We start from the raw sequence: 15,161 nt of genomic DNA on the forward strand, positions 1-15,161 counted from the left end.
GCCCGCCAAAAAGAATGGTCCTGTGTTAGTGTGATCCAGGACGAGCAAAGACCGAGCTGCAACAGAGTATTGGCTGCCAACTGTTTGTCAAGAGGGTTTTTTCAGGAATCTAGTAACTGTTGAAGCATGGGAAAAACCAGGATGGACGGCCAACTGCCAAAATAAGAAACAAGTGGGTCAAAAAAAGGACCCAGGGACTAGTCATTGTGACAACCTGGGGTAAATCGACAGCCCACCTTCAAAGCATCAGCTAACAATTGGGGTAATAATCAGGGGAATGGGTATGGTCTTCCTTAGATTTGCACATTTACTTATTGGCCAGACTTAGCCAGGTCTCCTTTCTCTCACCAGGCAGACCTGCAAATATTTTGGCAGCCATTCAAACAAGGTGGCCTGAAAGCATGCCAAAAACATGGGTCCACCCACAGAGGAAGTGTACTGAGCTTGCCTGGGGCAGGAAACCAGCCTAAGACAGTATAAACCACAATTGGGGGTGCATGACTGGGCTCAAAATGAGTCCATTCATTGTGGGACTTCTGCGTGGTACTCATTGTCCTGGAAGCCATGTGGACTACCCTGAGGCAGCACCTCGGTCCTCCAGTGGCAGGACTTTAGTAGGTGTCCTTCTGACCGCATAAAGGGGTCCCATAAAATGGGACAGCAGGAAAATAATCTCTTCACTAACATTTCAGCATTTGTAAAACACACCTAACCGCTTTACCCACAAATCACTTGTAGGTTTCTAAAGAATATGGTGTTGGTATGTTATGTTAACGTTAAAGGTATTTGTACCGCGCACCGGAATTGGTCCCCAGGCGGATCTGCAAACAAGGAGGTGGGGACTGGGGCTTAATCGGGTGAGGAGGGAGTAGGGAAGTGAGAAAAAGTGGTGTCCTGTTGGCAGCTTCAGTTCGGTTTTCACTGTGCGCTGAGCTTTGGTATGACTATCGGATCGCTGCAAGTCCTCACATGCTGTTGGTGTGAGTTGTTGCGGTGTGGTGAAGTGCATGCGGTTTGACGTGCAAGAGTGTGGTTGTGCAGATTTTTGTTTAAGTAATGCTGAAATTTGAGCTTGTGGGTTATGTTTCTTAGTAATTATAATTCTATGTATCCGGTTGCCCTATGGAGTAGGCATATTCTTTCTTTTTTCTTTCCTGTCCGTATAATTGTTAGGAGTGATGGAATGGCAAGTTCCCAGCTCATATTTCCTACCTTTGTGTACCAGGTTGAGGTATGTATTGTTTCTCCCCCCCCTAATCCCCCTCCCTTCCGATCAGTGATCCATTGTTGCCTGTTTACTTTGTAGGCCAAGGTGTTATTGACATATCACCCTTACCTTACCCTCCCGATCTGTGTGATCGTTCTTTAGTATGATTCTAGCTCATCTATCTTTCAATTAATAGTTGATATGCTGTAGATTGTTCTTCACTTCAGTTGATGGGCGGTAGCTTAGGGAGATGGGGGACAATCGGTTTCCTCTCTCAGCATTGTTTTAGCTGTGCATGTGCCCCCATAGGCACTCTTTCTAGTTATGGGGTAAAGAGCCAAGATTTGAGGAGTTTTCTGAATATGAAGTGATCTCTTGTTACGTATGTTCTTTGGTATCTCGTTTCAGGTTTGTTGTATGGTTTTGGTTCCAAACGGATGTCGCTGCTGGATCTGAGTGGCCTTGTTGGGCGGTGTACATTTATTTGTTCTTAGTAACTCTGCACCTTGGCCGTGAATTGTTCTGTGCGTTATGCACATTGATTTTAACTTGATTCGCTGTTTTATTGGTATCCAGTGTAGCGTTTTCAGCACTGGTGTGATGTGTTCTATTCAAGGTAGTTTGTGGAGCAGTCTAGCTGCCACATTTTGTATGCATTGTAATTTTTTTTAGCAGTCGTTCTGGCAGGCCCAGTTACAGGCTATTGGCGTAGTCTACTCTGGACCTGACGAGAGTTATGATGTTTGAGTGTTTTGTTGACGAATGTCAGGAATAATAGGCTCCTTTTTACTGCTGGCAGGAGAAAGAAGCATTTCTTGATTAGAACGTTTTCTTGTGGCTCTAGAGTAAGTTTGTTGTCCATCAGGACTTTTTTTTTTGGATCACTTCTGTTTTTCCTAGGATGAGTTTGAGGTAGTTGGAGTTCATCTAGTTGTAGATTTCACAAAGGCAGCTCTGTTTTCTTTTTGTCTTGTATTTTGTAGACTATTTGTTTTGTCAGAGTAGTTGTAACAGGTGAGGCCATGTCTTTTAATGATTTTGATTATTTGAGACAGGTAGATGTTGAATAATAGTAGGGAGAGGGATGATCCTTGTGGTACTCTGCATGAGGATTATCTTGGGTTGAATTTGAAAAGTTTGATCCATATGGTTTCTGTTCTGTTTGTTAGGAAGGATTTGAGCCATAGTACTGTGCGGTCTGTTATTCCAATCGCAGGATGAGGATATTGTGGTTAAGTGTCTCGAATGCCGCAGAGAGGTCTGGAAGTATCAAAACGGTACTATTGTCTGCGTTTGCCTTATCCCAGATTGAGTGGTGCTGTTTCTCATTGGTCTAAAGCCTTCTTGTGCGAGAATTGATTTGTATATGTCTGGGGGCAGGGATCCACCATGGGGAACGTCTTTTGTTGCTTTTGTTTACCAGTTTAACGAATGTCTCCACTGATAATTGGGGGAAGCTTTGGAGTTTGTTCGGGCATTCCTCGCTGGGGGTGGGTGCGTTGCATATTGCAGTTGCATGGTCTGCTTTCTATGGTCTGGATGGTCATGATTTTGTGTTTGAAATGTCTGCATGGTCATTGCATAGTTTCTTCGATGGTATTGGAGTGTTGCAGCAAAGTCGGTTTTTATTTCATTTATGATTTTAAAGAGTTCTTTTTGGGTGTTTGGTGCTTTGAAGATTCTGTTGTCGTATTTTCATTTTGCTTTTTGTATTTCCTTTTTGTATGAACAGGTATGTTGGAATTTGAATGTCTTTTCATGGCGTGGAGTAGTGGGGTAAACCATTTTGCCGTTTCTCTATTGCATGATGAGGTGAGAGGTTTTTCTTTGGTGCTCTCGTCTATTGTGAAGTCGTTCTGTGTTTTTTTTTCTTTCTTTTTTTTTGTCCAGGTCAGCTTCATCCATAGTTGCCTGTGGCTTGCTGATTTCCAGTAGTTCATTTAAGTTGCAGTTTTTGTTGGTTCTCCAGTTTCTTTTCATGATCATCAATGGCTTGTCCGGTTGCTTGATTAGTGTGCCCAATACAACTACGAAGGGAATGATTAGGTTGTCGCTCCAGTGGATCTGAATTGGTGGCGCCCGTTAATGCGTTTCTTTTTTGTTGGTGAAGATTGTGTCTAGCGTATGTCCTCCCGTGTGGGTTGCTCCTTTGACTAGTTGATGTGATTTCATTGTTGCTAATTGGCTGGCTAGAGATGTTTGTGTGGTGGTGGTTTCTTCATCGAACCAGATGTTGAAGTCACTGAGGATGTTCTGGTGATTGTGGTCGATGGCTAGGTTGGTGATTGATTCCGGGAAGGCATCTATGAAGGTGTATCGTAAGTTGGTGGTCTGTATACCAGTATGAATTTCAGGTTTGTTCTAGGGTTTGTTGATAGTCCAAGGATTAGAGATTTGCAGTTATCGATGTTTAATGGGTCTTCCAGTTTAATTTCCAGATGTACCTTGTGGATTGCCAGTCCGCCACCTCTTTTGGTTTTCTTGTTTGCTTGGACATACTTGAAGTTATCAGGCAGTTGAGTGATCTTGTAGTGGTCATCTAGCCATGTTTCAGTTATGAATAGGATGTTGATACCGCCGTCACATAGGTCGTAGATTTCGGTGGCATGTGCATTGATTAGATTGCAGTGGACCTTTTTGGTGTGGTTCGGTTTGTTCCCCGTTTTGATTCGTGGATGCTCAATTGTTGTGCTTCTGTGTTTACGCTGGTTGGGTGAGGTTCCATGGAGGCTGCTTCGTATCAGTGTCAGATTGATAGTTGGGTTGTTGACTTCTACTGCTTAACCTCCTGTGGTTTGATGTAGATCGGTAGTGCCCTTCTGATATATGGCGTAAGGGGGTTTTGTATCATCCCATTCTCTTATTGGGTCCTCCTATCTTTTTTCAGTTTGGGGGAATTCTTTGCCTGTCTGGCGATGTCAATGTCATTGAAGTATCGAGGTTCTGCGGTACCATGTAAGGCAGGTCTTCAAACTTTTTTGGCTGGGGCACCTGAGCAAAATTTGGGCAGGTTGGCACCCCCCAGAAATGCCAAGTGGACAGTATATATTGCGCGCCGTCACCTGCTCCAATCAGTCGCTGGGCTCCCTCATCCCACTCCTACCCAGCCACTGCTCTCTCCCAACCCCATCACACACCATGGGCTCTCCCCACTCTGCTCCCACCGCTATCCCATGGTTCCCACCCATTGTGCTCCCACCATAGTCCCTGGGTTCCCCCATCCCGTTCCCCACACAGTCTGAGGGCCAGTGGTGGCTGGTGATTTTTTTTAAGTGGAGGGGCATAACGATTTCCCCCAAAAATGCCATAGCAATCAAGCATAGTAAGGGAGCCCGAATCAATAAAGGTGGGTTCGGAGGGGTTTCCCCCCTGTGAATTTTTTTTTAAAAATGGGTTCAAATGTTGCATTGTAGAGCATACTTTCAACAAAAAAATTGGTAAAAAGCCAAACAGTTTGCAATTGGTGCTAGGGGGCAGGCATGACATTTTTTTAATGGACATCTATGATAGGCCCAGGGATGGTATCTTTACTGGACATCGAACAGTCAACATGATTATGTGTGTATGCAAGGTGCTGCACATTTATACAGTAATCACACTATCATTCACACAAGCATCCATCACCATACACTCATCCATACACATTTTTAAATAAAAACAATGAACATAAACTTACCTTCTGCATTGGCCGGCGTGTGGGTGCTGAAACACCCTGGCTGCTCTGTCCGTATGTGCGGGGAGGCGCAGGAGCTCCGCCCCTCGGGCATAGGCATGCAATGCCCCAGCCAGCATTTCCAATGAGCTATGCATTGCTGGCGAAGCAAAACGCCCCAGCACTTGCATGGCTCAGTGAACATGTGCGGCTAGGGAACTAAACTGTCAAAGGGAAGTTCAGCCAGCCCAGGAGCACTCCATCAGCTGGAAAAAGCAGCTGAGGGAGTGCTCACTGTTTCACTGGGCTGACGCCTTAGCTCCTCCATAATGGGCGAGGGGCCACTGGGTGGGCGCCCCCTCACCATTATGGATGAGCATAGGGCAATGCCTGTACCAAAAATGTAAAATGCTAGTGTGGACCAGTCAAAATGGGCCCCCATTCCAGTCAAAATGGGCCCCCATTTTGTCCAATGTGGACTAGTTTGATTAGTTACCTAAGTATGCAGTTAGTAATTTTGACCATTGTTGCTGAATATATCACAAATTACTTAAATTTTAACACAAAGCACCCCCTTGGGTACTGTTGAAACAGTGGGCCTCATTACAACCCTGGCAGAAGCTGTGCCAGTAAAACCGGCGCGGCCGCTGCTGGAGTTGCATCCGGGTCTGGCACATGCAAATGGGCAATTACGGGTCCTGCCGAGTTAGGCAGACCCGATAATTGCCCTTTCGCAGGTGCCAGTACTGGTAGATCCCCATTCCTAATTGAGCCCCATAGGGCTCAATGGGAAAGGGGAGCTTGGATGTACCGGCACCGTTAATATCTGGACAGACCTGGCGGGCTGTCAGGCACCCGTGAGCACAACTCGTACTATGGCGGTACGGTAGCAACCGTACCGGTAGCTTACTGGCACTGTTACCGTACCGCCATAGTTGTAATGAAGCCCAGTCTGTGACTAAAGGAATGAATATCCATTTACAACTGCGGGCCACTTTTCCATTGTTGCCTGAGACAGTTTCATGCTTCAGCCCAACCATGTGAGCCACCCCTGCCCATTTCTTCCAATCTAAAAATATATATATATTTTTTTTTAAAATGTATATTTCATGCTGAGCTCTCAGGGCCCCCCAGGTATGCACGCGCGGACCGCTGGTGTAAGGTATACAGATTTTTCTCTTAATGTTCTGTTGATTTTAATATTTTGCTGGGTTTGTTCTGTATTCAAGGCGGCTTCTACTGGAGGCGGTTGTGTTTGTGTATGCGTATTAGTGGTTCCATGTTCCTGCTCTTTGTCGACTTCCAATTCTGCGTCTGGGCATTTTGGGTCCTTGGTGGTAGGAGTTGGTCTGGGTGTTGAGTTTACAGGGGCAGATGCCTGCCTGTCATGCCTCGTTTTAAGATCATGAGTTTTATCCTCTTATGTTGGTATGCCTGGATGCTCTCCCAGGGTGACTGTCTGCTCAGTTGGTTGGGTTAGGGTGTTCCTCTTTCTATGAGTGAACTGTCCAAGGCGTTGGACGTGTGGCTTAGTTGGTTATTGGGAGGGGGGGGGAGGGTCGCAGGTTAACTAGGGTAGTGATTTTGCTTACTAGCTTTCAGTGGCTGCTGGGTGGTGTTGGGTGTCGGGGGCTAGGACTCCATTATGGCAGGTACTAATAGAATAGCCAGAGGTTTGAGATGACAAGATGGTGAGGAGCCTAGGTTTCACAGGTGGTTCACAATGAGTTCTTAGCTTTAGGATATCAGAGGGTGGGAGATGGATCTAGGTTTCGGCAAATGCCCAGCAATCATGGAACACTTAAATTCCTGACTCCTGAACAAAGGAGAAGGGCCTAGGCTTCACAAGCAGTAATTAAAACACCTAGATTTGAGACACCCGGATAGATGGAGGCCTGGTCTTTGCAGAATGGCAGGCAGTAATTAAAACACCTAGCCACTCTCGAGCTTATAGTGATTTTGTGAGCCCACGAAATGCTGCAGAACTGCTTTTTTGTGCAAAAACTGTAGTTTTTGCAAAAACGTTATTTTAATAAAAAGACTCAAGGAGCCTCACCTGAATGGGCACGTTGTATATGCGTGCCCATTCAGATGGCCTTTTTCACCTCCTTGCGGAAATCAGGGGGTGTGTCTGCCAATTTAAAAGCACATAACAAATTTCCAAACAAGATGCACTTTTAAATGTTCTCAACTTGTAGGCAACCCTATGTGCACTGCGGATGGCGTCGAGGGGGTGTGGGGGCGGGGGGGAGGGGGTCATACTGCATGATTTTTTTTTTTGAGGCATTTCTGTTCCTCAAACAGGATAGAGATGTTTTTGGGTCGCATTTTACAGTGCCAGGCCCCTGAAGGGCCCATCACGATGAAATGCACTGGGAGCCTGCAGGACGTTGTTGGTAGAGCGCTTCTATTCAAGGCAGCTGGCCAGCATGCAATTTTCACTACAGCTCAGCCACGTGGAAATGCATAGGTCTCCGAGTGTAAGGTCACCTGCTTGTTTCCAAAAATGTGTTATCTAAAAATAGCATATCCTCTGCTCTATTTTTAGATGTCCATTTTTTTGAGGATCTGGGCCAAAATCTTCATCACAAAAAAATGTGGTGGGTGAGATGTTAAGTGATGGGCAAGAAAGCAGTGGGTGAGGGGCAGGAGTGGTGCACAAGAGAGCAGAGGGTTAGCAGTGGGGCGGTGGGCCAGAAATCTGAGAGCGAGCAGAGGATTCAGAAAATGGAGTGAGTGTGTGCTCTAGGCGAGCAGTGGGCCAGAAAGCGGAGAGGAAGCGGTTGACCGGAAAGGAGCAGTGCGCTGCAGATTAAGATAAAGAATGAGGGAAGAGTGCGATAGAATGGGAGAAAAGATGCAGCACAAAAGAATGAAGGACTGTATAATGCGGGAGGAATTGGAGAGCACAAGGTGTGAGCATGATTTGGAGATTGGCACGGGCTGGGGAGTGCAAATTGTGACTTGGCAGTGTGACATAGCACGTGTATGACTGAGATGTTCAGGAATGCAAGTTTTGATGGGGAGTTGGGGTGATGTGTGTTGGTGAGAGGTGTTTCGAGAACATAGAAGGGTAATATTTTCAGCATTACAACTGATGATGATCAATTTAGTTAATGTTAAATAGGCATGCGCATTAAACCAAAAATGTAGTTGAAACACTGTTCTGCCAAGCCAGATACAGCTGGGACTCTTCCTATTAAATTCATACAAAAGATACATAATAATGACACCCTGGCTCTCTTGTAGCCTTGCACTCTGCCTCTTTCCTGCAATGCGCCAATCTTACACCCTCCGGTTAACAAAACATCTCCCGCAAAAATGCTGCAATAAATAAAGGTTTGTGCTGCAAAATGTGCCATTTCGTGCTGCAATATCCTGGAGGATCTGCCTAGATTAGAGACACCCGTATAGAGGGGGAAAGGCCTAGTTGTCACAGAATGGCAGGCAGTAATGAAAACACCTAGATTTGAGACACCTGGATAGAGGGAGAAAGGGCCTAACAAGGGGTTGGCAGTAAATACAATAGCAGTTGTAACACAAAGGCAGGTGAGCAGAAAGATTCTGTTTTAAATTCCTGAATAGTGCTGGTTGGCAGAGTCGGTCAATTTTGATAGATGGCGGACTGTCTCAGTCAGGTTCTCTGGGACAGTCAGGCTAGATGTGATAGGCTATCTTGGCACATGTGGCTGGGGTACAATCTACTGAAACCAATGTTTGGCTTAGGGCTATCTGAGAAATATATCTCTGGTTTGTATAGTGTCTTAGCCTGTACCTCTCAGCCATTTATTGCTCTAATTAGATGCAGAATATGGCTATTGTGGGCAAACTATATAAGGCACTATTTGTCTAGGGGTCGAATCTAACCTATAGGACTCAACTGGTGGGGTTAGAATGATTTTTGATGATTGACGATTTACAAAGGAGCATCAAGTGCTGGTCTCCTACCTTGTTGGTCGCTGCTGGTTGATGGCTGCAGGCACCACAGGCAAACAGGGTCTGGATCTGCTTCTTTGGGAGCTGACCTTTGCCTTGAGGGCCTTTGCCGAAGGGGCTGTATGGGCAGTGGGCTGCCCCGGGGGGGGGGGGGTGGTTGGGTGTGGTTAAGAGCCTGCCTCCTGGAGTTAGACGGTCAATCATGGACAAGGGGCAGGGGAGAGGTCACACGGGCGGCAGAGCAATGGGGAAAGTCCAGAAGGCAAGTGGAAATGGCTGCCAAGAGCAAGGCAGAGACACACCTGCCTATTCTAACCAATTGAAAGAGGGGGGTGGTGGGGTGGACTGGGAGGAAGCCAGAGAAAAACCAGGGACTGCACACTCTAGATGCAGGCCAGCTCAGAAAAACAGGATGAGAAACCACAAGAGAAACCCACACCATAATAGCACACACTGGTCAAAAAACGATTGAAAAAACTCTCCCTCCACAGGAGCACATGAAACAGGCCAAAAACAGATTACAATCAATGTACAACTACTCACATCGACCAGCCCCTAAGGCTGCTTCCCACGTGGTTCCCTTAGGAGATACTTCGAGATTGCAGTCCAGAAGGCAAGTGGAAATGGCTGTTAAGTGGATTGTTTGGCGTTCTGTGTGAAAGCTAGAGTTGTGCACTGATCATGTTGGCACATTTTCTTTTTCTGCAGCATATCATGCATGCCAGAGTAGCAGTCAGGTGTCTGATGCAAATAGCACATGTTGTGATCCATACAAAGTTCTCATGAATGCTGCAAGAAGTCGGATAGGTGAAGGAAAGTGGCCTACCACCACTAGCAAGGCAGTCTTAGATATGCGTGTTTAAATTGAATACTTGCAGAGAACACCTGACCAAAGAATGTAAGGGTATTTCATAGCTGGGTTCTGGCAAGCCAGACACAATCTTGGCTATTCATGTTTTTGTGCTACATTGGAAAGAGCTAAATTAGATTGACTACCTCCCCTACATTTTCTAAAGGTGTCTGCTGCACTTCAACTGTGATTAAATGACTTCAACCCAGTAGGAGCACAAGAATGAGTAGTGACTAATCCGCCTACTTGTACTCACACTTCCACAAAAAAAGTGATCCCAGTCCGAACAGTGAAATGGGCACATTAGATAGATACCTTCTTTGCCTTTTATGTGTTGTCCCGAATACAGGCTGTACTCTTTGCAGTTTGCTTGACTACAGTTTCACAATCCGCACCCTCTGAAAAGTAAATGCGTCCAAAAGAAAGGAATGTCCAATCATGGTTCTAAACATATCGAAATATTTAAACCCATCATCTGCAACAAATATAATACGCTGCAAGAAACACCCATGTTGGAAGAACACAGAATATGGAGCCGCTAGGAAGATGCAGCACTCTGGGTAACGGAAGTTAAAGGCAATCCATAACCATTTATAGGGAGAGGTTCTTGAGTGAGAAAAGGGATTAAGGGTGACCTAAGTATGTAGGGCCCAAAGATGAACCAGGGGAAGTTTGCTGTCCATAATACCTTCTCAGTTTTCTTAGCTAACCAGGTTTCTTGGTGTTGTGTGGGCAGTTGAGATGCAGCCAGTCTTGGTAATCCGAGGATATTGATATTTGTTCTATTGCACTTGTACACAAGTATGAGCCTGACGTGGCAAGGGAGGGGAACAGGGGAGAGCAAAATGGCGATCTTACTAGGCCCAGTGACATTGAGAACGCGCAAGTGTGAGGTGGAGAGGAAAAGTGCATGGAAGGGGGAGAAGTGGAAAGTGCGAAGCAGAGGGGAAACAGATTAATAATGAATAAATAATAAAGGCAACAAACACTGGTAGTGCAGCCAGCAATTTGCAAGTGCTAGGTTTGAGGCAGCAGACAGGGTAGGTCTTGTGGGATGTATTGACCCACTCCGCTATCTTATGCAGCATCACTCTGATAGTTCTGGTGCAACGAACGGCAACAATGGCGGCAAAACCCTTGTGCGCGCCAAAAACCTACCAAAACTGCTTTCTCAAACACACTAAAAGGATGGATGCACAACCTGCCACCCATGGTGCATGTGTGGTGGGATAGAGCACACACTGCACAAAATGTGCCAGTGGGCTCCATGACCAGCAAACAGTGCAGAGAGAGAAGCAGCGCTTCGCAAATGAAACTCAAATGTGCTTTGTTGCTAAAAACACCAAAATGCCTATACACATTTTGAGGGGATTGGGTCCTCCGACGTAGTCCATATCTATGACCGTAATCAACACAGCTGTGCTGCTTCGGAAAATCTTTCTGCGTTGGATGTCGATATGCCGCCCTCTAGGACCTCCGCCGACGTCACTGGATGTTATAAGTAGGACGCCCGTAGCCTCATTTCTGTTTTTTCCGCGAACGTGTTCGCTTCGGGAGTCTCGGCGCGCCTCGACTCTTTGTAGTTTGTTGTTTCTCGGTTCTTTGAACCTGTTCGTTTTGTGAAGTTTCTTCTTCGTGAAGGATGTCTTCCACCCTGCGTCCGGGATTTAAGAAGTGCGGGGACTGTGGGTCCAAGATGTCGGTTACGGACTCGCACGACGCCTGCCTCGGGGAGGCCCATGACACGGATGACTGTTGATTGCCAGTCGCTCACGTCTAAAGCCTTGCAGGAGCGCAACAAGTTATCAGTAGGTAAGGTGTCTAAGCCACGGAAGTCGAGGTCTGCGGGGCTTTCGACGGACGATTCGAGAGGCGACTATCCGCGTCGTCGGAAGTCCAGTGGGTCTCGGTCCCGCCACTCCTCTGCCTCTTTGAGGCACTCCTGGAAGCGCCGTCATCGGTCGCCTTCCCTGTCCTCTTCCGAGGACTCTGCCCGTCAGCGGGTCGCTTACCCTACCAAGCAGGCGATGCCGGAGGAATGGGCTTCCTTCGGGAAGAAAATGTTAGCGATTCTCGAATCGCAGGGCATCGGTCCGTACGTGCCTCCGAGTAGGGTCGGTCGTTATCGGTCGAGAGACACCGCTCGCACGCCTTCGGGCTCGGATGGTCGGCACGATTCGCGGGAGAGGTCCCGCTCAGACAAGGGGAATCGTTCTCGTCATGCCCAGTCCAGGTCCTCGACGTGCTCGAGAACATGTGAACCTGTGTTGTCTTCGAGGAAGATGTCGACGCCGAGGTCGTCGACTGACTCTTTCAAGGCCCCGCCTCTGAAGAAGTCGTCGGCGCCCAGGCTGTCGAATGACACGCTCGGGGCTCCGGCCTCGAGGCCTGTGTCGACACCATCGATGCTGTCGGCGCCGCGTTCGGCGTTGACACCGATTCACTCTATTCCTTTTGAGGCGGTGTCGACAGGGGTACCCCGGGACCCCCTAGAAAGGCTCTGGCCAAGGTCAAGCATGGCTTTGGTTCACATTCTGTGCCTTCTTACCGCCATCTTGAGTTTATTTCAGAGGTGGATGAATGCTCTGATGATGGCATGGTTCCTAATACAGTGCCTGACGAGATTCTCTCGGGCCATAGCCAATTTGAGGATCTGAGGCAGTCCCTGCCCGATGCTAGTGGGCTGGACACCTCTCCGGAGGTGGAGTTTTGTAGGCCTGAGCCTGGCACTCATGCCGACTCCTTGTACCGGCGCCTTATGTCTAGGGTCACCGAGTACTTGGGATGGTCTGCTCCCCCAGGGGAGTTTCTTCAGGATGACATTACGGATATCCTCGACCTTGGTCCACCAACTGACCCGGTACTGCCGTTTCATATGGCTCTACAGAGGAGGGTGGCGGCTTGGACTGCTCCGGAGAGTCTCCCGGCAGTGGGCAAGTCTTGGCCGTGAAAATACCGCCCACCCAGTGGCGACCCCTGCTACTTGTCCAAGCACCCTACTCCGGAGAGTTTGGTGGTGTAGGCGGCTACAGCCCCGGCAAAGCAGGTGTTGTATCCTACCATCCCTCCTGATAGGGACGACAAGTGTTTTGACGGCTGGGCGAAGAAAGTGTTTTATGCAGGGGGTATGGTGCTTCAGGCGGCCAACTCAATATGTGCTTTGTCACGTTTCACGCACACCTTGTGGAACTGTTAGCGGCTGAACATATCCCCGGAGGGGACGAACGGGATGGTTTCCTTGCCATGGTTCAGGATGGCAAGGATGCCATGTGAGGACGTTCAGTCGGGTTTGGACATGGCAGATTGCGTCAGCCGGTCCATGGCAGCGAGCACCGTGATACGCAGGTTTGCGTGGTTGCGGAAGTTGGGGTTTGCTCCTGATGTGCAGGCCCGGCTCCTCAACATGCCCTTTGACGGGGAACATCTTTTTGGCAGCAAGGCTGACGAGAGACTTGAGAGGTTGCAGACCTCCAAAGCTGCAGCGAAGTCGTTGGGCGCTGCAGTTCGACGACCTCTGCCTTTTCGTCCTAGGGGACAGCAGTGGAGGGGAGGTTACTTTCGTTATTACTCGTCCTTTGGTAAAGCGAGAGGAGCTGCCAGTCAAAGAGGCCACCGTAGGAGTGCCAGAGGTGGAAAACGGGGTACTCGAGGTGCCAAGGCCGCTCGGGCAGTTGCCTCTTTGCCCTCCGGCAACGCCACAGCCGCTTCAGCTCAGTCATGAGGCCATGTCCCATGGTTCGCCGGTTGGGGGAAGGCTGGCGCAGAATCTTGTAGTGGCGTGCCATTACTTCAGATGTGTAGGTTGTGGAGATCATAGCCCATGGCTATTGTCTTCTGTTCCGGCAGAGGCCTCTCGACAATCCACTGGGGAATCTCCCTTTGAAGAGTCTGGATCCGCTCCTTGCGCAGGATATTCAATCCCTGCTGGAGAAAGGTGCCATAGAACTGGTGCCTGTAGCGGAGAGGAACAAGGGATGGTATTCCCCTTATTTTTTTGATTTCCAAGAAAGACTGGGGAGGAGACCCATTATGGACTTGCGCGGTTTGAACAAACTCCTCAGGAAGGACAAGTTCAAGATGGTTACTCTCTCAAGTCCTCCAGGCCCTTCAACCTCAGGACTGGTTGGTGTCTCTCGACCTCTAGGACACTTATTTTCTTGTGCCGATCCATCCAAAGCACAAGAAGTACCTGAGGTTCGCGGTTGGAGACTGGCACTTTCAGTTTCGGTCCTGCCGTTCTCCTTGACCTCCGCCCGATGGTCTTCACCAAGCTCATGGTAGTAGTGGCAGCGCATCTCAGGAAAGGGGGATTCACGTCTACCCCTACCTGGACGATTGATCAGGGTGCGCTCTCCCGAGCAAGTCCTGGATCATTGTCTGTCACCTGCCACTCCCTCCACAAGCTGGGCTTCTCCCTCAACTTGAAGTCCCATTTGACACCAACTCAGAGGCTCCAGTACATCGGAGCAGTGCTCGACATGTCGCTGGGGCAGTGTTTTCCTCCCCAGGTGAGGGCTCATCACATTCAGCAGATGGTGCACAAGTTTCAACTTGCCCAGAATCTCCCAGCGTCAGAGTTCTTGAGACTGCTCGGCCTCATGGCATCCTGCATTCTTCTGGTGCCAGGGGCCAGTTTGCGGATGAGATCTTTGCAATGGGCACTCAAGCTCCAGTGGTCTCAGTCCTCCGGCAGGATGTCGGACTCTGTTCAGGTGCCGTCCTCGGTCGCCCAGGACCTTCTGTGGTGGGCTGACGAAGGCAATCTGATGAGGGGGGCTCCATTTTGGCTGCCCTGGCCGGAGGTGACGATCGTGATGGACACATCCCTCACGGGATGGGGAGCTCATGCCAACAAGTTGACAGTCAGCGGCTGTTGGTCTCCAGAGTCCAGACTCCATATCAATCTGTTGGAGCTGAGGACAGTCAGGCTAGCCATGAAGGCTTTTCTGCCGACTGTGCGAGGAAAGAATATCCTGATGGACAACACAGTGGCCATGCACTACCTCAACAAAAGGGGGGGGGGCAGGCAGGTCCCTTCCTCTGTGCAGGGAGGCGATGCAGCTCTGGTTCTGGGCAATCCAGCAGGTAGTTTCGATCTCGGCAGTTCATCTGGCCGGAGACGAAAACGAGACGGCGGATGCTCTGAGCAGGCAGAGCGCAATCTCTCACGAGTGGGAGTGTGCTCAGGAGATTCTCCTGGAGATCTTCGCCCTTTAGGTGACCCCTCAAGTGGATCTCTTCGCCTCCAGTGTCAACCGGAAGTGCGAGAGGTTCTGCTCATGGGAATTTCCTCCAAAAGGAGCCTTAGGAGACGCGTTTGTGGTGGAGTGGTCCTTCCCACTGCTGTACGCATTTCCTCCAGTCCCTGTCATCCCACAAGTGCTGCAGAGGTTCGGTTCCCGGATGATCCTTATTGCTCCGGCGTGGGCCCGGATGACGTGGTACCCGGACTTTCTCGACTTGTCCATCGGTCCTTCATGTCGTCTTCCGTACCGAGACGATCTGCTCTCACGGAA

This window comes from Ambystoma mexicanum, chromosome 13 (genome assembly GCF_040938575.1).
Source record: "Ambystoma mexicanum isolate Mex_15411 chromosome 13, UKY_AmexF1_1, whole genome shotgun sequence".
NCBI lineage: Eukaryota > Metazoa > Chordata > Amphibia > Caudata > Ambystomatidae > Ambystoma > Ambystoma mexicanum.